Genomic DNA, 23,955 nt, shown 5'->3' on the forward strand with positions numbered 1-23,955 from the left:
TCCTCCTCGTCCTCCTCCTCCTCGTCCTCCTCCTCCTCCTCCTCCTCGTCCTCCTCCTCCTCGTCCTCCTCCTCGTCGTCCTCCTCCTCCTCCTCCTCCTCGTCCTCTTCCTCGTCCTCCTCGTCCTCCTCCTCCTCCTCGTCCTCCTCCTCCTCCTCGTCCTCGTCCTCCTCCTCGTCCTCGTCCTCCTCCTCATCCTCCTCATCCTCGTCCTCCTCCTCGTCCTCCTCCTCGTCCTCCTCATCCTCCTCCTCCTCCTCGTCCTCCTCCTTGTCCTCCTCCTCCTCCTCGTCCTCCTCCTCGTCCTCCTCCTCCTCCTCCTCCTCCTTTTTGTGACTTTGGGTGGAGGGGTCTGGCTTGTTTGTTCTGCAGTTTCCGTGCTCTGGGTTTTGCTGGCTGCTTTCCTGTGGAGTCACTGAACGTGCTTCTCTGTCCCACAGCATTGCTGCCATGTGGTAGGCAGTGCAGAGGCCGGGGGAGTCTCGGGTGCGATCGAAGGGTGGGAAAGCACTATCTCGCTGCTGCTCTTCTGTCAGGAGTACACTGTGTCTGCTGGTCTCCTGTGTGACACCGTCGGGCATTTGGGTTTGCAAAACAGTCACCACCAAATTCTGTCCTTTTTTCTCCAGTAATTAGTGGGGATACATCTATAAAGAGAAATTCCCCATCAACAGTTTGATTACCCTGAAGTGTATATCGTATAGGATCCATTAACTTAAGGATGAGGGTTCCCTGTCACTCTGCACAGGTGACCGCTGAGATTTCCTCTCTGTGTTATTATGAACTGATGCATTGAACTGTGTGTGATGCATACACTTAACGTTTTTAGGAGCCCCCTCTGCTACACTTGGATAGCCAACTCCCAGGTCCCATCTGGAATTTGGGGATGGTCAGTGACCGGTGTAACTCCAGGTTAAACTCCAGGCATGCAGGGGCTCAGCCCTCTCCCCTTCTCTTCTTTATGATCCTGCTTAACATTTTCTCTTCTCTAGCTTGCTTTATTGTAAGAATGCGATGTATCATACATATGACACACAAAATGTGTGTTAATCGACCGCTTATGTTATGGGTAAGGCTTTCAGTCAACAGTAGGCTATTAGTAGTTAAGTTTTCAGAGAGTTGAGAGTTACACACAAATTTTCCACTTTACGGAGATCAGAGCCCCAACCCCCAAATTGTTCAAAGGTCAGCTGCACATGGTGGACACTCAAGAGTGTTGACTGGAGACCGTTGATCCTTTCTCTGCTGCCTCCCAGCCTCGTGTGAGCGTGGCTGCCAGGTGAACAGTGCCCGTGCGGTCTCTGTGGAAGCCTTGGTGCTTGCCACGGTGCCTGGAGCATGTAGCATATGGTGCATGGCCCTGTAAATATTTGCTGAGTGTGGGGATGAATATTATTATTTTGGAAAACTCAAGCCTGACCAGAGGATGAAAAAGGCTTTTGCTTGCATGGCCTAGTACCTTGCAAGTGGAAGCAGGGATTGAAAATGTCGACGTGATCCTGGCAGCCTGCATGAGAAGACAAAGGAAGAGACCACACAAGGCTGGTGCCCGCAAACTGCCTGTCCTTCCCAAGTGTGTCTACACTGCCGTAAACACCCAAACCAACCAAAGTGGAAGCCTGCTCTGCTGAGCATTTGTTCGGGACCGACAGTGTGATCGGCTTTTACCGACCGTGTGACCAGTCAGGTCTTCCCAGTCCTGCGGCCCTGGACGGACCTTTGGCTTCTCAGTATCCTCCTGCTGCGTAGGAGGGGCCGGTCCTGTCAAGCCCAGAGGAAACGTGGAGTGCTTCCGGCCGGCCCTAAAGACGTGTAAGTGTGTGAGCAGATGTGTCTGTGTGTGCTTGCATGAGATGTGAGTATATCCGAGTGGGACTGTGTCCTGTGTGTGTACGAGTATGTGTGAGAATGTGGAGTACTGTGTGCGTGCACAAGTGTGTGGGTGTCAGAGTGTGCGTCTCGTGTGTGCATGCATGTGACTCCGTGTGGTGTGTGCATGCATGTGACTCCGTGTGGTGTGTGTATGCATGTGACTCCGTGTGGTGTGTGCATGCATGTGATTCCGTGTGCTGTGTGCATGCATGTGACTCCGTGTGGTGTGTGTATGCATGTGACTCCGTGTGGTGTGTGCATGCATGTGACTCCGTGTGGTGTGTGCATGCATGTGACTCCGTGTGCTGTGTGCATGCATGTGACTCCGTGTGGTGTGTGCATGCATGTGACTCCGTGTGGTGTGTGCATGCATGTGACTCCGTGTGGTGTGTGCATGCATGTGACTCCGTGTGGTGTGTGCATGCATGTGACTCCGTGTGCTGTGTGCATGCATGTGACTCCGTCTGGTGTGTGCATGCATGTGACTCTGTCTGGTGTGTGCATGCATGTGACTCCATGTGGTGTGTGCATGCATGTGACTCCGTGTGGTGTGTGCATGCATGTGACTCCGTGTGCTGTGTGCATGCATGTGACTCCGTGTGGTGTGTGCATGCATGTGACTCCGTGTGCTGTGTGCATGCATGTGACTCCGTGTGCTGTGTGCATGCATGCGTGGGTATGTCGTGGGTGGAGTGTGTATGCAGTTGTGTGAACGTGTCTGTGCACGTGTGTGAGGGTGAGTGTGGTGCGTATATATATGAGAGTGTATCTGTACATGTCTGTGCGGGTGTGTGCGTGTGTCGGTGTGTATGTCTGAGGGTCTGGTGCATGTATACATGAGTGTGCATGTGTGTGAGAGTCTGGTGTATTTGTACTTGAGCGTGCGTGTGTATGCATGTATGTGTGTAGGTGAGGGTGTGGGGCATGTGTGCGTGAGAATGTGTGTGTGCATGTATGTGAGTGTGTGGGTGTGAGTGTGAGGTTGAGTCTCTGGTGTGTGTGTGTGTGAAGGCCAGGCTGTGTGGTGCGTGTGTGCAGGAGTGTGTCACCTGGAGTCACCACCACTCCCTGCCTGTGGCTTTAGGCAAGTTGTTCAGCCTCTGTGGACCTTGGCTTTCTCATTTGTAAAATGAGGAGAATATTGGTATCCCTTCCAAAGGGTTGTTCTGAGGATTTACTGAAATAGTGCAGGAAAGGCAGTTGGAGTAATGCCTGGCCCACGGTACGTGCTCGGTGAGCATCGTCTGTTGGAGGGTCCACTGCTTCCTGGGGAAGGGAATTAGGAAGGCAGCTGCTGTTTGCCGAGTGCTCGCTGTTCACAAGTGTCATCTCGTTTATCTCTCAGAAGCACCCTAGAAAGGTCCTAAGAATGCAGCGCTCAGGGCGGTGAGGTGAGTTACTCAGAGTTACACAGCCAAGCCGCTGCCGGGGTGTTGAACTCAGGCCGTGGTTTTGTCTGTCTTTGGAGCTGCTGTTTTCCCCTCCCATGGTATTTTTCCAGTAAGATAGGGATTTGCTCCTCAGTTCTTAAAAGGCTTGAAGGGCTTTGATGGTGGGGATCAAACCAACCATATTCTATTCAGGAGGGCCACAGCGGATGAACGTTTTCAGGTGATACATAGATGACGATTTTTGGTTTCAGGCTGGATTTTCAAGCAGATTATGAAAAATTGACCTCAGAGCCCCTGTGTGTCAGGGATCGTGGATTCTGTTGATCCCTTGGGGTTTGCTCTGCAAACTGATAAACTGTCCCTTCTTCGATTGTGCCCCGTCCAGGTAGTACTCCTGTGACCCAGAAGCCAACTCTCCTCTCTGACTCGCTGCTCTGGCAGGAGGATGGGGACGACGACAGCTGCCCTGGGGAGGTGAGAGGCCGCGTGGCTTCAGCGTGGGGCGGCTCTGTTTCTGCCATCACCCTCCCCACTTCACCGCCTGCCAGACGTGGGCTTTTAGCCTCTGATCCCCAGTTTCCCTCTGACTCTTGTCTGAGCTTGTCGGCCCCTTCAGCATCTCCAGCTGTGCTGGGAGGGGTGGGGCCTGCTCGGGGCCCTCTGGCATTCGGCAGATTGGACTTTCCGCGTTGATGTTGCTGACTGCAGGAAGCACGGACAGGAGTCCTCCGGGCTGTGGTGGTCCTTGGAGTGAGGCTGGGGTGAGGGGCTCTGGGTTTCCACAGACGTAATTCTGGCTGGCCTCCATCGAGGCCATGTTCAATGAATCGGGCTGTTCCGCGGAGCAGCCTGTGTGCTTTGGACGGGGCTCCCCGCCCCCACGCTCCTTTTTTTTTTTGTTTTTTTGTTTTTGACTTAAAAAAAGAATCTATGGCAAAGCAATTACTGACTGTGACAGTGACCCAAGGTGGTGTTTAAAACAAGATGTGGAGGGCAATGTGCCTCTCTCTGGGCTCGCCCCGGGATCGGGTTGCAGGGACTGTCACTGGCGGCTCACTCCTGCCCGAATGGTTCTGTGGGATGAGCCCCAGGGAGGTGCCGGCAGCCTCACCCTCCCCTCCTGGTCCCGCCCCTTGTGTTGGCTGCCTTTGTTTCTCCAAGACGGTTTTCTGATCAATTAAAATCGTGTAGGGTCTTAAACGGTAATTCTGCCTTTTCAGATAAACAAAGGCGGAGAACAAATGGGAGGGTAAGTTTTAATAAACCTTAGGCATCATTTCCTCCTGCTGTGACACTAAATTTACTCGGATAAAAACAACCTCTTAGATTTACATTTTGATTCTGTTACTGCTTTCATGTGTGCGGGGCTGTCCCACTTCAGATGAAATTTATCCACTTCTTTAAATATTTAGTAGTCTAGCGTGGATGTTAATGAAAGTCTGGCGGTGCTATTTTGAGAATTGCAACAATGATAGTAATTTTCAGTGTCAGATTCCTGCTTCGCAAAGGGAAAGAGGGATGGGAGAAGGGGGAGGGAAAAATGGTTTCAGTTCTAATAGAGTTTGCCATCCGCTGGGCCGTGCCAGACAGATGGGTCATGAATACTGTCTAGACGCTCTCTGCCTGAGCGAAGCCCTGGTCTCTAAGGACACGCAATGAGACGCCGGCTTAAGTAACTGGGGAAAGTCAGGGCAGGCTCTCCTGTAATCAGATAGAAATCAATGTGATCCTGCTTCCCGGGGGAGGCCGAGGGGCGGCCGGGAGGGTGTAGGGAGAGGGGGTGCTAAGAGAAAGGGCCCTCTGTTACTGATCAATTTCAGTGCAAACTTGACAATTATTAGGCATTAGGGAGGGTGTGAAAGGACAGTTGTAGGATGATAACGCTATTGATTTAAGCCGTGCTGCCCAGAATGCAGAATGATATATTTCAGACTCGGGCTTCAAAGGCCAGAGAGGAGCCGGGGTGAAAAGGAGGATGTCGTTTTGTGTGGTTAAGACGGGAATGCAGCCCGCGGGGTGACCTGCGTTAATTGTGTGTATTAACACCCTCGGCACTGCTCTTGACGAAATCGTTGGTCTTGACTGTTCATTTAGCATCTTAATTTGCAGGGGTTTTAGAGGCTCACCGGGCTTGCTTTCTTTTTTTACGAATCTCGGTGAATTTCTCCACGCCAGGTCTCTTCCGGGCAGCTCCACGACTGGCAGAGCTGTAGGAAAGTGGGTAAAACATTCCCCAGCGCCTGCCTGGCTGCGCTTGGGTGCCTGCGGAGTCGTGATGCTTGTCTTCCTCATTATTTTCTGAGTGGCAGGGATGGAGTTTATGTGACATCCGAAGTGAGTTTCTGCTCATGAAGACTCCCAGTGTAAGTGTGGTGAGAGTCAGGAAGGAGATGTTGTGGTGAAGATGAGATTGGGGGGCGGAGGCTGGGGGACCACCGACAAGGCAGGGTGCGAGGCAGCAGCCTGCCGTTCGGCTGGGAGGTGCTTTGTCGCTTGGCTTGATGGCCCTAATCATGTCTTCGTCTTGAAAAAAATTACCCAAAAGGGTACTACAGTGAAACTTGGAAGGGACCATCTTTGAGTAATTGCAGAAATAAAGCTGAAGTCTAAAGCTGCCATGAGGTATGTCGTGGACTGCAGAGGTGGGTGACCCTCCGAGGGCTGGACTTCTGAAATCACCCTCTGGGCTGGTGCCTCTTTCAGTCATGTCAGCTTTAACATGGGATAAAACCAGCAACCTGAACTTTGCAGTAATACTTTTTTCATTCCTTCATCCATTCTTGTTCTGTCCCAAGAGCTAATAGCAGAGGGAAAAGAAGATATTTTTTGCTTCTTCCTTCCCAGAAAGAAAAGAGAGATCAAAGATAAAAAATATTTTCAAAGTTGATGATCACTGGAGAGGGAAAAAAGAAATCTTGTTTCAGAAGTTTGCAGTTGTGAGCAGCGAGTAGGTCTGTCCTTTTTCCAGACGGCTCCTGGAAAACTTGCCGTGGTTCTCCAGAGGGTCCAGCTGTTCTTAGAGGGCACCTTCCTGCCCTAGACCCTGTGCCTGCTGTTCACACCAGGACCTTCCACTTAGGGCAGAGACTTCATTCCCTGGGATGGCCTGAAGGGAAGGGACACATGGCAGGGGCTGGGCTGTGGACGTCAGCACTTCTGCTGCCAGCCATGAGGCCTGGAAGGGGAGTCTCATGCTAAGTGAGAATTTACCACCTCTTGGTTCTGTTCACTTAAAATCTTGGGACCATAAAGTGCATCTCCCCATTTCAGAGACTCCGGCGGCTCAGAGGGGTGACCCCCAGGCTCATATGTGTGCTTGGGAGAGGAGAATCTCGATTGCCCAGCCTCCTTGAGAAAGGCCCCTGCCTTCCTGCGGGCTTGCACCTGTTCTGGAGAGGGCCCCTGAACCAGGCTGTCTGCTGTGGATGGCTCTGCCGTGGCGCTATCTCACTCATCCTGATCTGTCTCTTCGTTGTTAGTGGGGGGTGCTGGGCATCTGTTATTTGCTTTACTCTGAAAATTCAGAGAAAAAGGAATTTGAGCTACACTTCTGGCCTTTTACCCTTAGATCTTGGGGGAAGGTCAGCTGTGGTTCCGGATAAGGTGTACTGCCACGGGCCCTTGCATGCCAGCTGTTCTCCCTGTCTGGGTTTGGGCGGGTGGTGGGTTCAGGCCCAACCGCTCTCTCTGTCATGGGGCCGGGGTGGTGGCTGAGCCAGTCAAGCAAAATGATGGACCTTCCATCACGGGATGTAAGCCTGTGTCTTGACTGCACGTGGCTTTTCGTGGAAGGACAGCCAAAGGCACACACTACGGAGAGAGTTCCCTCTCCCAATACGTAGGCTCTGGAGATCGAAGTGTTCAGTGTTGTCTCTTGCTTGGTGAGAGGGGTTGGCATGAACCCAGAATTGTAAATGCCAATCTGACCTTAAAAGGGTGGTGGAGGCCCCGCCCTTCCAGGTCTACCGGTGCCTCCCGCTAAAGCCCCATGAGGCGTCTGGATCCACGGCCGCTGCCTCTTCTCGCCCTTCTGGTTCAGTGTCTGCTGTCATGTTAGGAGACGTTAACTGGAAATGACAGGACCTGGGGCCAGTGCAGTGAGCTTCTCCACCCCGCCACCCACACCCCCCGAAAACAAAACACAAGATCCCAAGACTGATTAGTTTTCATAAGTTGTTGAAGGAGAAATCGTTGTTGAAAAATTATGTCTGGACAGGGGGCTGGAGGGTGTTATAGAGAAAACATGTTTGGGGTAGTCACTTGTGGAAAATTATACGCTGAGTAGAACAAAACATCCCATCTTTGGGATACTTAATGGAAGGTATTTTTCTGAGTGTTGAATGTGTGTGAGGCATGGGCTGGGCTCTGTGGGCAGGTGCAGGGCTGCAGGGGCTGGGTGATACGGGAGAGTGCAGTGTGTGTGAGACGGAGGATTTGCCTCCCAGCTTTGTTCTGTCCAGTGCTAAATGGTGTCCTTGAGAAGGCCCGCAAAGTTGTGGCCCGTATCTGCGGTGCCAGCGTGTGGGACAGAGGGGACATCTTCCTGAGCCTGGGTCAGGCGGAGGCCACCATCACCGGCTGGCGGGGTCTGGAGAACCCCTGCTCCTCAGGGCAGGCCGATGGGAAGGGGGGGGAGTGCCATCGGGAGGTGGCTGGGCAGGGTTGCCACACGGGCTTGTCATGGAAGCTTGTGGGGAGGGAAGGGCTGACTTTGAGGAGCATCACTAGAAAGGTAGGTGGGGTCAGATTCTAGAAAGCCAGACATGTCATAGGCCAGATCACTTTCATTCTCTTTCATGAAGGAAGTCATTGGAGGTTTTTGAGCAAGAGAAGCTATGACACAAAGCTGTTGTACAGCTGGAAGGTCCTCAGAGATAGCTTAGTTTAGTTCTGCACTCAGGAAACTAAAGCCTGAGAATTTAAATGACCGTTTCAAGGTCACAAAAATAGTCTTTGGCAGAAGTCCTGAGATGTACGTTTCTAGTCTGTTTGGGCTGCTATTACCAGATACCCTAGACTGTGATAGGTTTGGCTCTTTGTCCCCTGCAGATCTCGTGTTGAGATGTAAGCCCCAGTGCTGGTGTTCGAACCAGGTGGGGGTGTTCGGGTCGTGGGGCGGATTCCTCGCGGCTTGGTGCTGTCCTCGAGGTAGTGAGTGAGTTCTTACAAGGTCTGGTTGTTCAGGTGTGAGGCACCTCCCCCCTCACTCCTCGCTTCTGCTCCCCAGTGTGAGATACCAGCCCCCCTTTGCCTACCATGATGAGCGGAAGCTCCCTGAGGCCTGCCTGGAAGCAGACGTCGACCCTGTGCCTCCTTATATAGCCTGCAAAACCCAGAGCCGACTAAGTCTCTTTTCTTCATAAATTACCCAATCTCAGGTATTCCTTTATAGCAATGCAAGAGATGGCCTGATACAGATGGGATGGCTTATAAACAACCGAAATATGCATCTTACAGGTCTGGAGGCTGGGAAGTCCGAGATCAGGACGCTGCCGGACTCAGTGTCTGGCAAGGGCTTGCATCCAGGCCCGCAGACGGTGCCTTCTTGCTCTGTGCTTACGTGGCAGAGGGCAAGGGAGCTTGCTGCGGTCTCTTTCCTGTGTGCACGAATCCCAATCCTGAGGGCTCTGCCTTCGTGACTGAACGCCTCCCAAAGGCCCCACCTCCTAAGCGCGTCACTCAGGGGTTAGGGTTTCAACATACGGCTTTGGGGGTGGGAAGGGAGTACCCTAGCAGTGCTTCCCGTGTCTTAGGTCACTTCTCCTTCCACCAGACCGTGTCCTCACACCAACTTGTCAGGTTCAGCAGCGTCAGGGAGGCGGGAAGAGCCTCCCTTGCAGAGTAGGTGGCCGACAGTGAACGTAGCGTGTGCCCCTGGGAGTACGGACTGGGCCTAGCTAGGAAGGCTGTCAGAGGGGCAGGTGCCCAGAAGCTGTGCCTTTGGGATTCTGTAAAAAAGGGTTTGGAGGAATCCACATGAAAGCCACAGCAGGAGATGATTAGGGAGGGAAGTCAGAGTGTTCCCTGCACAGCAGGGTCCCAGCGTGGTGTCCCCAGTGTGGGGTTCACGGCGGCGGCGGTGGTGGCTCCTGGCTGCCCTCCCTGCTGTGCTGGGGGGATGCAGCCGGTGCAGACTGGGTGCCGTGGAGGGGGCAAGGAGGAGTCTGGGGCTATCTTCCAGCAGTGGGATAGCCCAGTAAAGGTGGTGGGTGCACTGGAGAGAGAGGGGGACCCCTGTGAGCCTCGAGAGGGGAGGTGTGGACAGAAGAACTCCAGTGTGCAGGAGGAGACTCTTCTGGAGCTGAAAAGGAGGAAGGCGGGAGTCCTTGTTCCTGGGCCGAGCTGCTGCTATGAGTCAGCCTGGGGCTGGGGAGTTGGAAAAATACTGACGTAGGAGGGATCTGCAGTCCTGACAGTCAGCGTCTTGGTCATGCTCTGCAATGTTCAAAAGAGCTTTCTGCGCGTATGAACTTCTCTCAACATTTCCACCAGGTCGCGTGTTTACTAATTGCTAAGTGCTTTACTTGAGTCATCCCATTTAATCATTAGAACAACCAGATGTGATAAGAACTCATCGGACCCCTCCTTAGGATTAAGGAAGTCAGCGGCAATGAGTCCAGCCTCAGCCTGAGGGGTGACCCCCAGCGAGAACCTCCAGGAAGGCCAGAGACAGCGTCCTGGGGCAAGTGAGGAGGACCACAGGGGATGCCCCTTTCCAAGTGCGAATGACCAGGGAGGGAAAGGACGCAGAGATGGGCTCGCGCTCTGCTCGGCACGGGGAGCACTGCGGGGGTGCACACGAGCGAGCGTGAGGTCACGGGATTTGCATCATGTGCAAATGAAATGCAAGAATCACAAGGACAGTCATCGTTTTAAAAGAGGCAGGACCCCGCTGTCTTGCCTTTTGGAAACATGATGGTGGACTTCGTTTTGCATTGCTCCTGGCATGCCTGTGGTCACGGGCATGGACTCGCGTTACGGAAATCAGGGGTCCGTGAACTGGTGTCCTGCTGTGTGTGAACCTGGGGTGTGAGGCTTGAAAGGAGCAGGACCCTTCATGATGTTTTTCTTGGAGGCCCAGCCCGGAAACCTGCTTGTGTCATACATGACAATGGATTTGTGCACTTTTCGTTTCACAAGAACGAGTTAAAATCAAGAGTCAGCGGCTCTGCTACTCCGTAGTGACCTTGGTTTATTAACACCTCAAGCCTGATTTTTCGAGCTGCCGGCAAGGAAGTCAAGTTTGATCCCTGGAGTCACTTGTGATGCAAAAAAAAAAAAAAAAAAAAAGCTTTCTGAAATGGCAACTTGACCTCTGTTATTAACTTTAATGAGATAAATATTAGATGGAACATTTAGCCAAGAGAGGTGTTTCTTTGTAAATAATGTTACTATTCTCAGGTGTCTGAGAGACGTTCATCAGGGCACACGATGTCTTTGAGCCTCCGCTGAGATGAGAGCCCCAGCCCCGAGTGGTGCCCACCCATCCTCTGCAGGGCGTCCAGTGCTCCACCTGCCCTTCCCTCTGTTGCCCCTCGTTACCTCTCCACCCCGTCCCTAGTACTGCTGTGTAATCTGTTCAGTGGGGACAATAATGACGCAATGTGTGATCCAGAGTCTAGCGCCTCGTGGTGCCTTGATGGAAATAGAAAGCTGTGATCACAGCATTAAAATATGCTAACAGGCTGCGGGAGCTAATGGGCGCCGCGTTCACACTGCAGATGTTCACTCCGGCGCTGCCGCCGGCTGCGGGGATGGAGCCGGAGGCTGCGCCGTGCACGCCCAGCGTCTCTTGGTGGTTTTGTTTATTGCGGGGGTGTTCTCCGAAAGGGGCGTCCTGCCTCCTTTATAAGGTGTGCTGTCTTTCTGGCTCTGCGATGATATAAGCCCCCTTTTTGTCTGACTGTTAGATGCGCAAGCAGGCGCAGTGCTCACGTGGAGGGAATGTTAGCGATGATGACAGCGTGCAGTCATTTGATGAAAATAAATTGGATTTTACCCTGTTTGTGGTTAATGTTTATCTCATTGGAGTTTCTGAGCACTGGAAAGGGGTTCTAAATGTGTTGTCTAAATTTGCTAAAGAATTCCAGTATACCACATTTAAAGGGATGATTTAAGTGAATTGTATTAAGTTGTGAATAATACGGAGTTTTGAGTGTCTGGCTTCAGTGCTGTCTTCCATTTCCTTCCTGGGTCAGCCTGGCAGATGACTCCATTCTCTTCTTCATTTTTGCTGTTATTACTGCCCAGGCAGCTCACTCCTTATTTTCTTGCTCTTACTTTGGGGAAACCCATCGGATGAAACATACAGTCAGTGAGTAGACAAGGCAGCCGGAGGCGATCTGCCTACAGGTGGGTGGTGTTTGTCGCGCTGAGGGATGCCTGTCTCTGCAGAGAGGGTAGCAGCAGGACGCGTCTGGCCCGGGCTGGCCGTTCACCTGAGCCGCAGGTCCGGGCACAGGCACAGGCACAGGTGAGCTGGGAAAGGGCCCGGCTGTCCAGAAGGTGCTGGAGGACAGAGGCACTGTGTTGCCGTGACAGTCCCTGATGTATGAGCGTGTGTGGGATGTCGTGTTGCTTTTGGAGATCAGACCACTCCAAGCCCTCGGGAGCAGCCTTGGTCCTGTTGTGTTCATTCATCAGGCGTCCCCGTCCCCCTTGGCTGTGCGCAGTGCTGGGTCACCTGCGGCGGGAGCAGGGCAGGCTCAGTCCGCGTTTGTTGAGTGGACGATCACAACCCTGCAAACACAGTCACTGAGCTGGGCAGTCCAAAGGCTGTCCCTCCGAGGGAAGTGAAGCTGGTGGACGCTGGACGCCTGTATGTGCGGGAGCTAGGGCTGGGGAGGGGCATAGGCGCTGCCTGGGAGGGGCACCAGGTGTCCTGGCACCAGGACCAGGGATTTTCCTCAGGCTGGGCTGGCAGGCAGGTCATTTTACCCAGTGGGCACTTAGGCAGGAGGCCTGGGGTTTCCAAGCTTTTGGGGGATTTATGCAAATATTGGAGACCTGAAAAAAATTCTGCTTCCAAAATAGGAAGTGAAAACTGCCAAATTGAAACCGACACATTTAATTAAATGTTGACAGAACATGAGGGCTTGTCCAACAGTCACCTGCAGTTCATTGTCTCAGGTGGGATGCGGTGCTTTTTCCTAGTTTGATGTGACGTCTGTGAGGCCTGTAAGGGTCATGAGATGCCCTGGGGTAGCCGTGGTGAGAAGAGGCTGGAGCCTGTGGGGGCACCTGCTCCGGGTGAGCAGGTAGAGGAGACACCAGGAGCAGCTCCGTGTCCTCCCGCAGCCCGGGCGGCTCTGAGGGTGGGTCCTCGTTCGCTCTGACGCGCCGGCTGGATCCCTGGAGATAGAGGCAGAAGGTGGAGAGGGGGCCGAGTCATGTCCTCCCCCGTGGCTGGAGCAGAGCTGTGCATCTGGCTTCCTCCTTCCACACAGCCCCAGGGAAGAATCCGGGGCTTGGCAACCCCAGTTCAGCTGCGCTCGGCCCCACACTGGGTGCCGTTTCTGGTGATTTAACGTACAATTGAGCAACTCTTGGTGGTGCCAAGATAAATGGGTGATAAATTGCAGTTGTATATTTTTAAGGTTATGAAGAAAGCAAACATTTAACATATAAGCCTGTTTACTAGTCAGTTTTCCTCAGAGCCCCGGCTTCCAAAGTCTTTCTGCCCCGAATTCCGTGTGGAAGTTCGGCCGGGATTTCTGGCAGGAGCGCCCGCCGTGCCCCGCGCTGTCTGCGTTGTTAGGAGACGTGTCCTTGCTTGGCTCCCAGCATATGGGGAGAAGTGAAGGTGTCACTGCTGTGGCAGGAACACATCTTCCAAGAACTAAGGGACATCTTGTCACGGGCTCCTAGGCAGGAACCAGGGCAGAGTTCCAGGTGTCAGGTGCTGTGGTTTGAGGTGTGAATAAATAATTACCGAAATGACTGGCTGTGGTGGGGAACAAGGAGCAGGCACGCGTTTTGCCTGAAAGGGGGAGGCCGAGCGTTAGCAGTGGTTCCCCCGCCGTCTGCCTGCCTTCCTGAGCAAGCCACATCTGCACGGGGGCCCCTTCCCGACCGGGGTGCCCTCTCTCGCGTTCCCTCCTGCTTCCTGTGCACCTCGCCAGGGTTTCCCTGGGCAGCTCTGGTGAAGGGCACGCGTCACGCTATCTGGGCCCTCTCCACGTCTCAGTGGCCAATTGCCTTTCCTTTCTCTTTCTATGATGCTCCTGTATTGCCCCTGGATTCCTCCAACCCACATTGTGTTGGATTTTAATTGTGTGTTTAATGACTTATCTCTTACTAGATGATGAGTAAATCCCTCCCAGGGAGAGTCTGTGTTTTGTTTATTTCTGGTCCCTCAGTGTCCACTGCAAGGTCCGTGTGCACGCACATGTACACACAGATCCATCAGATACACATATATTCATAATAATTTTGCTTTTTAAAAGGGTATTTTATATAAATAGAAATGGGAAAGCTATTATATTTGCAGACATAAACCAATGTATGCTATCGGTGCAGGTTTGGGCCCCAGCTTCCGGCTCGGTGAATCGTGGGTCGGCAGAACGATGCCACTCCTTTTTCCTGGGACATGTGGTTTCTTCTAGATTCTGTGGCATACAGCGCTATCCAAAATTCCTTCCACTCCTCCCTCACCTCCTTTCTCGGCTCCCAGGATTTCTGTCTGTCTGGGGAAAACGCTCACCCTGTGTTTCTCCTCTGGTGTGAGAGCAGAGGACGGTCATCCACATGGAAGGACACTTCTGTGGCCAGGTGTGTGGGGCTTGCCCACAGCCCAGCAGTGGACACCTGCTGTAGCATCAGCTCCACAGGCTGGGGGCTCAGTCCCTAAGGCTGCCCCTCAGACTCCAGTTGCAAGTCCAGGCCTCAGGAATTTCTGACCGACTGGCTTCATGTTGGGGTTCCCACAACCCCTTCGCTAGGTTTGATTAATTTGCTGCGGGGGTGGGGGGCGGCTACAGAACTCAGGGACACACGTGTTTCCGTTTACCACTTTGCTCCAAGGATATCCCAAAGGACACAGATGAAGGGCTGCGTGGGGCAGGGCTTGGGGAAGATGTGGAGTCCTGTGCCCTCCCCGAGCCTCTGTGTGCTCCGCTCTCCAGAAGCTCCCTGAATCCTGTCCTCTGGGGTTTTTACGGCCGCTTCTTGATGTCAGCATTCTTCCCCACCGGTGGGGGTGGGGTCTTCTCTGAGAAGGGTCCTGTGAGCAACAGGAAAGGCTGGGGGAGAGCGGTGTTTCGCTGGCAGCTGAAAGGAGGACAGGAGAAGGTTGGGGAGGTTCTGTTTCCTGAGGCCTGATGCACCCGACCTTCTGACAGAAGACTGTAACAGGCCTGTGGGGTGCACAAGCCAGGAGCAGTGGAGGAAAGCCTGGTAGATAGATCCACATCAGAGCACCACCGCATCTCCCCGTGGTTCAGTTCACAGGCCCTCCCCAAGTGTCCCCAGGGCCCTCTGCTGTGAAGGCAGCTCCCCCTGCCTCGATACCTCGATACCCCCAACCCCACCTGTGCAGTGGGCTTATTTCGGTGCTGGTCTGATGCTCTTCGTGGTGGTAAGCTCCATGAAGGCAGGAGCATGTGCAGGGAGTTTCCTGTCCTTCACTGCCCCAGGGTTGTGGCAAATCACTTACTCAGTGTTTGCCTGTGGAGTGAACAGGTGCATGAATGGTCTTGGAAAATGACGTGTCCCGGCACCACGGTGGTGGGCGTTCATACATGTTCTCATGACTTCTTAGCTTTTCCTAATGGTGAGGCCGGCAGGCCCATTCATTTCTCGCTGAAAAGTGTGGTAAAGGCAAGTTTCCTAACCGGACCAAGACGACAGCCTCCAGAACGCGCAGGGCCTGGGCGTGGGGAGCGCAGACGAGGAACCTGCTGCTGGTGCCGAGCGGGAGCCATGGAGGGTCCTACACCGTTGTGCTGACGCTGCCCGATGAGGATTCCGAATGCCATTCATGCAAAACAAATTTAGCAACTCAGAAGGAGAGTGGTGCGCTGCTTTAGAAGCACCATGTGTTAGCAGGTGTGGTACAGACCTGACTCCGCTTCCGTGGCTGAGGAAGGGGAATGAGTCTTCTGTGCATAAATGTTTCCACAGCACCATCCTGGGTGTCCTGCCTGACCAGACTTGTGAGCCGGCGCCAGGTTGGAGCATGTGCCCAGGTGAAAATCATACATTATTTATTCACGTGAGCAGCTCTGCGCCTGTTTTCAAACATTCCCTGCTTTGTTTTGTTTGTTTTGTCTAATTGCATGAAAGATGTGGTAGACAGAGTACCCCCCAACAAAAGGTGTCCACTTCTTCATCCCTGGAACCTGTGAATATATTACCTTGTTAGCAAAAGGGACTTGACGGATATGATTAAGGCTAAGGACCTTGAGACGCAGAAGTTATCCTGGACCATCCAGGCCTGGAGACATGAGTCCTCTCAAAACAGAGACGCTTTCCCAGCTGTGGTCAGAACTAGAGGTGACCACCAAAGAGGGCTCATAGCCATGCGACGTGAAAAGGACTTGACTTGCCGTTGCTGCCTTTCCAGATGAGGAAGGGGCCTCAAGCCAAGGAATGTGGGCAGTGTCTGGAAGACGGAAAAGGCAAATGAACATTGTCCCCTAGAGCTCTGGGAAGGACACGGCTCTGCCGCCTCCTTGATTTTCACCCAGTGAAATTCGTTTTGGATTCCCAGCCTACAGAACTGTGAAGTAACCAATTTGTTTTTTAAGGCCAGATGTGGTGGCTCACGCCTGTAATCTCAGCACTTTGGTTTTGGAAGGCCGAAGTGGGAGAATCACTTGAGGCCCGGAATTCAAAACCAGCTTGGGCAACATAGTGAGACCCCATCTCTACAAAAAAAAAAAAAAAATACCCAGGCATGGTAGGTTATGCTTGTGGTGCCACCTACTCCGGAGGCTGAGGCAGGAGGATCACTTGAGCCTAGGAGCTTGAGGTTACAGTGAGCTATGATTGTGCCACTGCACTCCAGCCTGGTGACAGACTGAGACCTTATCTCATAAAGTAAAAAAGATTAAAAAATAAAATTTGGTGTTTTTGGTTTTGTTTTCTGCTTTTGTTTTCCTGAGATGGAGTCTCACTCTGTCGCCCAGGCTGGAGTGTAGTGTGTGGTCTCAGCTCACTGCAACCTCCACCTCCTAGGTTCAAGCCATTCTCCTGCCTCAGTCTCCCAAGTAGCTGGAATTACAGGTGCCCGCCACCATGCCCGGCTCATTTTTGTATTTTTTGTAGAAATGGGCTTTCACCATGTTGGCCAGGCTGGTCTCAAACTCCTGGCCTCAGGTGATCTGCCCACCTCAGCCTCCCAAAGTGCTGGGATTACAGCTGTGAGCCATGACACCCAGTCAAATTCGGTGTCTTAAGCCAGTGAGTTTGTAGTAGCTTGTTATAGCAGCAATAGGAAGGAGATACATACAGCTTTGCCCTTAGAAAGATATCGCTTAAATAAAAGGAAGAAAACCCGTCCGGGTCTACATTTTCTCAGGCAGTGCTTGCACTTTATGGAGCACGTGCAGGAGATTTACATCAGCGGCAAGTCTATGAATCGTCGCCCGGCCTCGTCGTTAGAGGTGCATAAACTCAACATAAGCACACCCTAAGTTTGCGCCTGAGGTCACACCCTGGATCCAGCCCTGTCACATGGTTAACATTCCACAGCCAATGACTGAGCTAGAGCCAGAGCCGCCGCCCTCACGTCATCACGCCACGGTCATTGTCATTTCACTGTACTTTCTCCAGCTTCCTTTTGAAGAGGAACACAAAGGGGAGGTGCTTTGTGAGGATACAATATATTGTAGGAATATAGGGACATGTTTGAAAATAGTAGTTAATGAATATTATTTTCCTAAATTGGTAGTTTTTATTTTATTTTTAATTTTTTTTTTTTTTTAAGAGCCAGGGCCTCACTGTCTTGCCCAGGCTTGAGTGCAGTGGCGCTATCACAATTCACTGCATCTTTGAACTTTTGGGCTTAAGGGATCCTTCTGTCTCAGCCTCCTGAGTAACTGGAACTACAGGCACACGCCACCATGCCTGGCCAATTTTTGTGTTTTTTGTAGAGATGGGGTCTCACCATTTTGCCCAGGTGAGTCCTCCTGCCTCAGCCTCCCAAAGTGCTGGGATTACAGGTGTGAGCCACGCACCTGTCCTTAATGAAGAGTTTTAGAGCAGTCCATTAGGGTGGACCCGTGTCATCTGACAAAGCCATGTGTCTGTTTTGTATTTTCTAAGAGATTTGGTACTGAGTAAAGAAAAAGAAAATTCTTCGTATCTGATGAGAAGGTAGTGCTGCTGAGAGAGACCAAAAAAGGACAATTAGTGATGAGGGTATTTAAGGCAGACAGTTCATACCTCCTGAGTTTTTGGAACACGTGTCTCTTTTTGGTAAAATATTTGGGGGATAATCCCCATTATATGTGTATTTAATTATTTTAATATTTTATACATATACTACCATAAACTTCCTAAGATAAACACAAAATTATAGATTTTGCTGAAGAGCAAAATAAAAATAAAATTGTACTCCCCTTTTCTTCCAACACCAAATGAGTCAGCCCACTGGGGTGTCGTAGGCCCCTCTGCCTGGAACAGCCCGCCATGCCACCGTCTGCATGGCTGGAGCCCTTCTGCAGCCCCCACTGCACCAACCTTTGTCTGCTGTTATGAGTGAACACGGTGCCCCCTGCCGTGCTGGGGTGGCCTGGCTTGCTGTCTCCCAGTACCATGGGAACTGAGGTGGGCTGGCCTTGGCCCCCAGTGCCCGCTCGCAGAAGGTGCCCCATGATGTCGGTCATGCAGATGAATGTGTCCGTGCTGGGCTCCTACAGAAGATCGGGAGGCTCTCCATGGCCAGGGCCTGAGGTGGGCAGATAGCCTTGGGGACCGCATGCGTTTTGAGAGTCTGGGGGAACCATGGGGGAGTAGGAGGACATTGTAAACAAAGGCGAAGAAGAGCGAGGAAGACGTGGGGATGGGGACACAGACCTGACTGAGGGAACGGAGGATTCTAGGAACACAAATGTCACTGAAGAAGCAGAGTATGTGTTACTGGTTGAGGGTGTCCTGGTTCTTGGCATCTTGAACAAAGAATCAGACAAAACACACAAACAAAGCAAGGAAAGAAGAAAGCAACACAAGCAGAGATTTACTGAAAACGAAGTACACTCCACAGGCTGGTAGCACGCCCCAGCAAGCGGCTCCCAAGCCTGGTGACAGAATTTTCTGGGCTTTAAGACCCTGTAGCGGTTTCCCATTGGTTACTTGGTGTACACCGTATGTAAATTAACTAGTGATCAGTCTGATTGGTTGCAGGAGGGGACCAATCAGAGGCTGAAGCAAAGTTACAAAGGTACCCCCTGTGCAAATGTCTGATTGGTTGCAGGAAGGGACCAATCAGAGGCTAAAGTGAAGTTACAAAGTTACACTCCTTTGCAGATGAAGACTTGGCTCCTGACCAGCCTGACTGGTTGTGGGCGGGGTCCAGTCAGAGGCACTTTCAGTTTTTCATCTGCCACACAGAAAAAGTGGGAGGGGCAGGGCTGCAAGGGAGTTGCCTCTGGTGCTTGTGTTACTTGGGCATGGGAAGTTGGGGTTTTCCTTCTGATTTCGTTCTAGGAAGTCGATGTGAATCGGCCTTAGGTTCCCGTCCTCCAGATCCTATTCTCCTGCCTCAGGGGGTCACTGCTTTCCTGGGTGGATGAGCTAGAGCTTCATTCTGTGGAAGCAGTGGGCTGGCTTCAGATCCCGTGGCAGCTGCAAGTACAGCAGAACCAGGGCAGGCACTTGTGGAGTCCTTCACTGTCCTCCAAAAAGCAGGTGGTGGTGTCAGCCGTGGTTACACTGGGCAGAAAGCACACTGATGCCAGGGGCCAGGTGTGCCACAGGCCTGACTAGGGCCGTGGGAGTGAGGCCGGGAAGCGAGGGGTCCATGCAGGCGCTCTGGGCTGAGACAACCAGGCTGACGGCTAGACCGCGGGGGCCCCGGGGCCGGGCCAGGGATGCATTCAGGTGTCGAGCCAGGGTGCTGGTGATGTGATCTCCAGACCAAACAGCCAGGGAGTCCCGGGCCGGCTTTCAGGATGAGATGCCAACTTTGGTCTAAGGAAGGTGACTTCTACATAGGACTGTGAGACAGTCACTGTTCAATAAGCAGTCGGAACTATTTTTTTTTTTTGGATTTTAATGATTCCAAAAAAGAAATCTGGGAGCTGCAGAATTAGAATTTATCTTCTTCCCTTAACTGATAATAATTCTTCTGTGCTAAGCCTTAAAGAGTGCCCAAGAAAGGCGTGTATCAGTGCAGAAGGTGGGAGTCCAGGAGGCCAGTGTGGGCTCAGTCGTGGTGGCTGTCACGGGCGGAGCAGGGACAGCAAGGACATCTCCTAGAAATGCAGAAAGCCCGAGCAGAGCCCCGCCTGGGAGCTTTTCTACAACCGTGTAGCCAGAGAGGTCCAGCCTTTCCAGTGGAGGGCGGCTCGCGGCCTGGACTCGTGAAGACGAGTATGCTGTCATGTTCCTGGAAGCCTCACACACCTGTGGCCATGCTGTGGTGGCCTTTGCAGGACTCCCTAGGGCAAGCGGAAGGCAGATCCCGACCGCCAGGGGCAGCAACCAGGGACGGCTTACAGGGCAAGCATTTTCCTACCTGTGGTCCCGCTGGGGACCCGAGACCAAGAACCTCCATGAAACAATCAGTGACCCCTGAAGATGCCACACGGGGTTTCTGGAATCACACATGTTGTGTGTGTGCATCTAGGGAGTGGGAGCTCTTCCTGGGCGTGGCCATGTCCTCCCTGGACTCCTAAAGGTTGGCCTTGAGGGATGGGTGACATCCAGCTCCCAGGCTCCCTCCCTCTCCCCCAGTTCTCAGTTCTCCTTTTCTCTCCTTTCCTTCCCTTCCTGTACCTCTTTCAGAGGCCGTGCTGCCTGCGCACTCTGCTCCCTGGAAGTGTGCAGCCCCCTGAGCCTGGGGTTCGGAGTAGCAGACCCGCCAGCATCCCAGGGCACCTGCCTGACGAAGAGAACAGGATGCCTTCTCTGCGTTCCCTTCGTGGCCCTAAATTAACACTAGAGCTCCATTCTGTTATTTTTATGCTCAAACAGGCTTAAAAACAGTTGTTAACACATATTCTCATCTCCCAAATTGTCATTTTTTTGAGATGGCAAGGAATACATCATGCGTTTGGATGGCTTTAATTTACATCATCTAGTGTTCACCTCATTCACATGATTCTGGTACTTATTTTTAATTCTGAGTAACTAACGGCAAGTGACAGGGCAGTCACCCCACAGCGCATGGCGCCCCGGGGCTTCGCAGAAAGAGCCCTGCATGGGGGCCCGTGTGGCACCCACACTTCAGGCCAGCTTGACAGCCACCCCCGTCTTAAGGGAGCTGCAGCAGCTAAGAAACATGTACGGCAGAATAAGAGAAAAGGACCCAAGATTGCTTTTTAAAAATGTGTTTCTTAACTTGTTCTTTGGCATAATTTCTGCATTAATGGATAGTACTTCTCAGCCTTTCATGAAATTTTTGCCTCTTATATGTGGAGAAAACAGAGGCTGTTTTAAATTATAAAGGAAAGCTTTAATCTAGTCCAAGAAACTGGGGGAAATAGACTTCTTTTCTCGCTTTCAGCCCCATTTCCCTACCTAATGTTAAATATGGCTATTTCTCCCAATTTAGAGGGTTTTCTTTGTAGAATATGAATGAGCTATTTACTGGGTAACAAAAAGACAAGCCTTTCAAGTACAAATGGAGCTTTGGAGATCTCTCAGTTTGAAAGACTAATCTCTGCATAAACACAACTGTTTCTCCATATTGCCGGGAACACTCTATCTATCTGTTTGGCCACATTTTCTATTATGGTTTTTATAAAATGAAACGATGGCTAATAGCTCAGCAGAGAAGTATTTGGGCACAGTAGCAATAGGAATGTGTTTACATTGCTTGAAACTGTGTTGTGAGCAAAGAATAGTAATTTTCTATAGAAATTGCTCTAATCCGATCAGTAGAATTAGGCATTGCATATTTTCATTTCTGTACCTTTATCGGAGCTTATGTCAACCAATAATCTCATTTGGATCCTTGGGTTTCTCATGTTAAATATCTGGTTATACCTGCTATATCTTTCAGCCTCAAAACTCTTAGATCAGGTCTTCCCTTTTCTTTACACAAGTGGAGAGCAGATGTAACAATACCACTGTCTGCCACAGGGAATAATCTGAGCGGTCACAGTGCGTCTAGAACCTTCCACAGGGAAGTGCACCTGGATAAGGAAAGATGGTGCCATTGCTCTTAGAAATGCCCTTTAGGGCTGACAGAGCCTGACTTTTCTTTTTCTTTTTTTTTCACATCCCTGTAGATGGGGCTTTTGAAACCCTCCTTCCCTGCAGCCCCCACCCCCACCCCCACCCCCACCCCAAGGTTTTAGGACAAAATGGGATGAGTGAATTCATGGCTTGACAGACTGAACAGAAAAATGAGGTTCCGTGCTCCATATTCATGTGCATCTGCCCCTCATGGTGACATGCTAATTGGTTGGCCAGTGCACAAGACGAGGAAGCGCAGGATTCCTGCTGCTCACACAGTGCTTCCTGTCTGCTGTGGCGGGAGCCGGGGGGAGGACGCGAGCCAAGAGGGGTGCTGCCCACCGGAAACGGTGGCGCGAGGCCGCGGAGCTCACGGGGGCTTCTCCGAGACGTGCTCTGTTCACGGCTCCATCGCTGTTCATAAGTATCTTGTCATTTCGTAATTTAAATGAGGTTGTGTTTAACCTGGGTAACATCTGGCTTTTAAAATCTGAGTTTATTTTCCTTTCATTTCTGTGCTCCGGCTCAAGCCACACTTCGTGGCTGCTTAGGTGTTGACGTCAGGTCATCAAACAGCACGCCCTCTCTTTATTCTCAGGCTGCGTATTCCATTGATTCTGAAGGTCAGATGGCTGTGTTCAAGTTCTGCTAGTATACAGTTGTCAAAAATAAAAGACAATGTAACCTTGTATAACTTCTTAAAGGCTCATATGTCAGGAAATTAACCTGTAGGAGTTACGGACGAATGGCCATCCTGAGTATTTTCAGCCGTGGAAAAGAGTAAAGGGGAGATAGGCCTGAGAAGGCTGCATGTGTTGAGCATTTGATTTTGGAGTAGGCTCCATTCGTTGTTAGATGGAGTCTGCAACCTTGCTCTGGTTCCAGAGGGCAGCCTTTGGCCCTGGGCACGCCCGCGTTGGCTCACAACACCTACAAACCACACAGCGTTTGGCATTGGCGTTGTATCTGTTGGTGGAGGACACGAGGCCAAAAGGAAATGGGATTTCCTGGTTAGGCCTGCGGCTTGGCAGACGATTGTTGTGGAAAAGACACTGAGTCTGTTTAGACAATTTCTTCCTCTTTGCTAAAAGTGTTCCTGTTTCGAAAGCAGTGTTGAGTTGTGGACACGTGTGTAAACCGTGTTGCTGTAAGTTAGGCCTCTCTGTCTAGAATCTCAGCCTCTTCATACTCTTTTCCCCGTTTTTGCCGTATCATTTTCCTTATCACTTATCACTAACTATATATTTTATATATACCTGCCTCACTTACTATCTGTCTCTCCTCTCAGAGTGTTACTCCAGGAAGGCAGAGATAACTGTTTAGTCCAGGCTGTGCCTTCAGTGCTCAAAATAATGCCTGGGTGCAAAATAAATGTATCTTGAATGAAATAATGAAGTAATCTTTAAAATGGTGCTCAGAGCATAATTTTCATAGAGTAATACATAGTTTGTAATTAGTTATCTCAGGGATAATGGAATTGTTCAACATAAGAAAATCAGGTCTGGGCACGGTGGCTCAGGCCTATAATCCCAGCACTTTGGGAGGCTGAGGTGGGCAGATCGCTTGAACCCAGGAGTTCAAGACCAGCCTGGACAATGTAGCAAAAGCCTGTTTCTACAAAAAATACAAAAATTAGCCAGGGGTGATGGCGGGTCCCTTTGGTCCCAGCTGCTTAGGAGGCTGAGGTGGGAGGATCACCTGAGCCTCAGAGGTTGAGGCTGCAGTGAACTGTGATCATGCCAGGGCCCTCCAGCCTGGGTCACAGAGTGAGACCTTGTTTCACACACAAAAAAGAAAATCAAACAATACACTATACCACATTTATAGAATGAAAGAAAAAAAAATGAGATCTCAGTAAACACAGAAAAGGCATTTGACAAAATCTTAACCTTCTTTGATTATAAAAACACACAAAACCCTAGAAATAGAAGGAACTTCTTCAACAAGATAAAGGGCGTGTCCTCGTCCATCTGGGTGCCTTTAACAAAGCACCATATACAAGGTGGCCCGTAAACAACAGAGGTTTATTTCTCGTTGTTCCGGAGGTCGGAAGTCTGAGATCGGGGCACCAGATTCTGTGTCTGGTGAGGTCCTGTTTCCTGGTTCATAGACGGAACATTCTTGTTATATCTTCACACGGTGGAAGGGGCCAGCCAGCTCTCTGGGATCTCTTTTGTAAGGACACTAATCCCATTTATGAGGGCTCTGCCCTCATGACCTAATCACCTCCCGAAGGCTCCACTTCCTAATACGCTTACATTGGGAATTAGGTTTCAACATGTGAGTTGTAGGGGGACACAAACTTTCAGTCTGTAGCAGGGTATTTATGAAAAACCTACTAACACCATAC

The 23,955-nt window shown here is 51.4% G+C and overlaps 1 protein-coding gene across 6 annotated transcripts in view; it reads left to right on the forward strand.

The window, feature by feature from the left end:
• LDLRAD4 (low density lipoprotein receptor class A domain containing 4) overlaps window positions 1-23,955 on the forward strand; it is a 443,890-nt gene that overhangs the window by 240,432 nt on the left and 179,503 nt on the right. The window lies entirely within an intron of this gene.

The sequence above is a fragment of the Chlorocebus sabaeus genome, chromosome 18, assembly GCF_047675955.1.
Source record: "Chlorocebus sabaeus isolate Y175 chromosome 18, mChlSab1.0.hap1, whole genome shotgun sequence".
NCBI classification, from domain to species: Eukaryota; Metazoa; Chordata; class Mammalia; order Primates; family Cercopithecidae; genus Chlorocebus; species Chlorocebus sabaeus.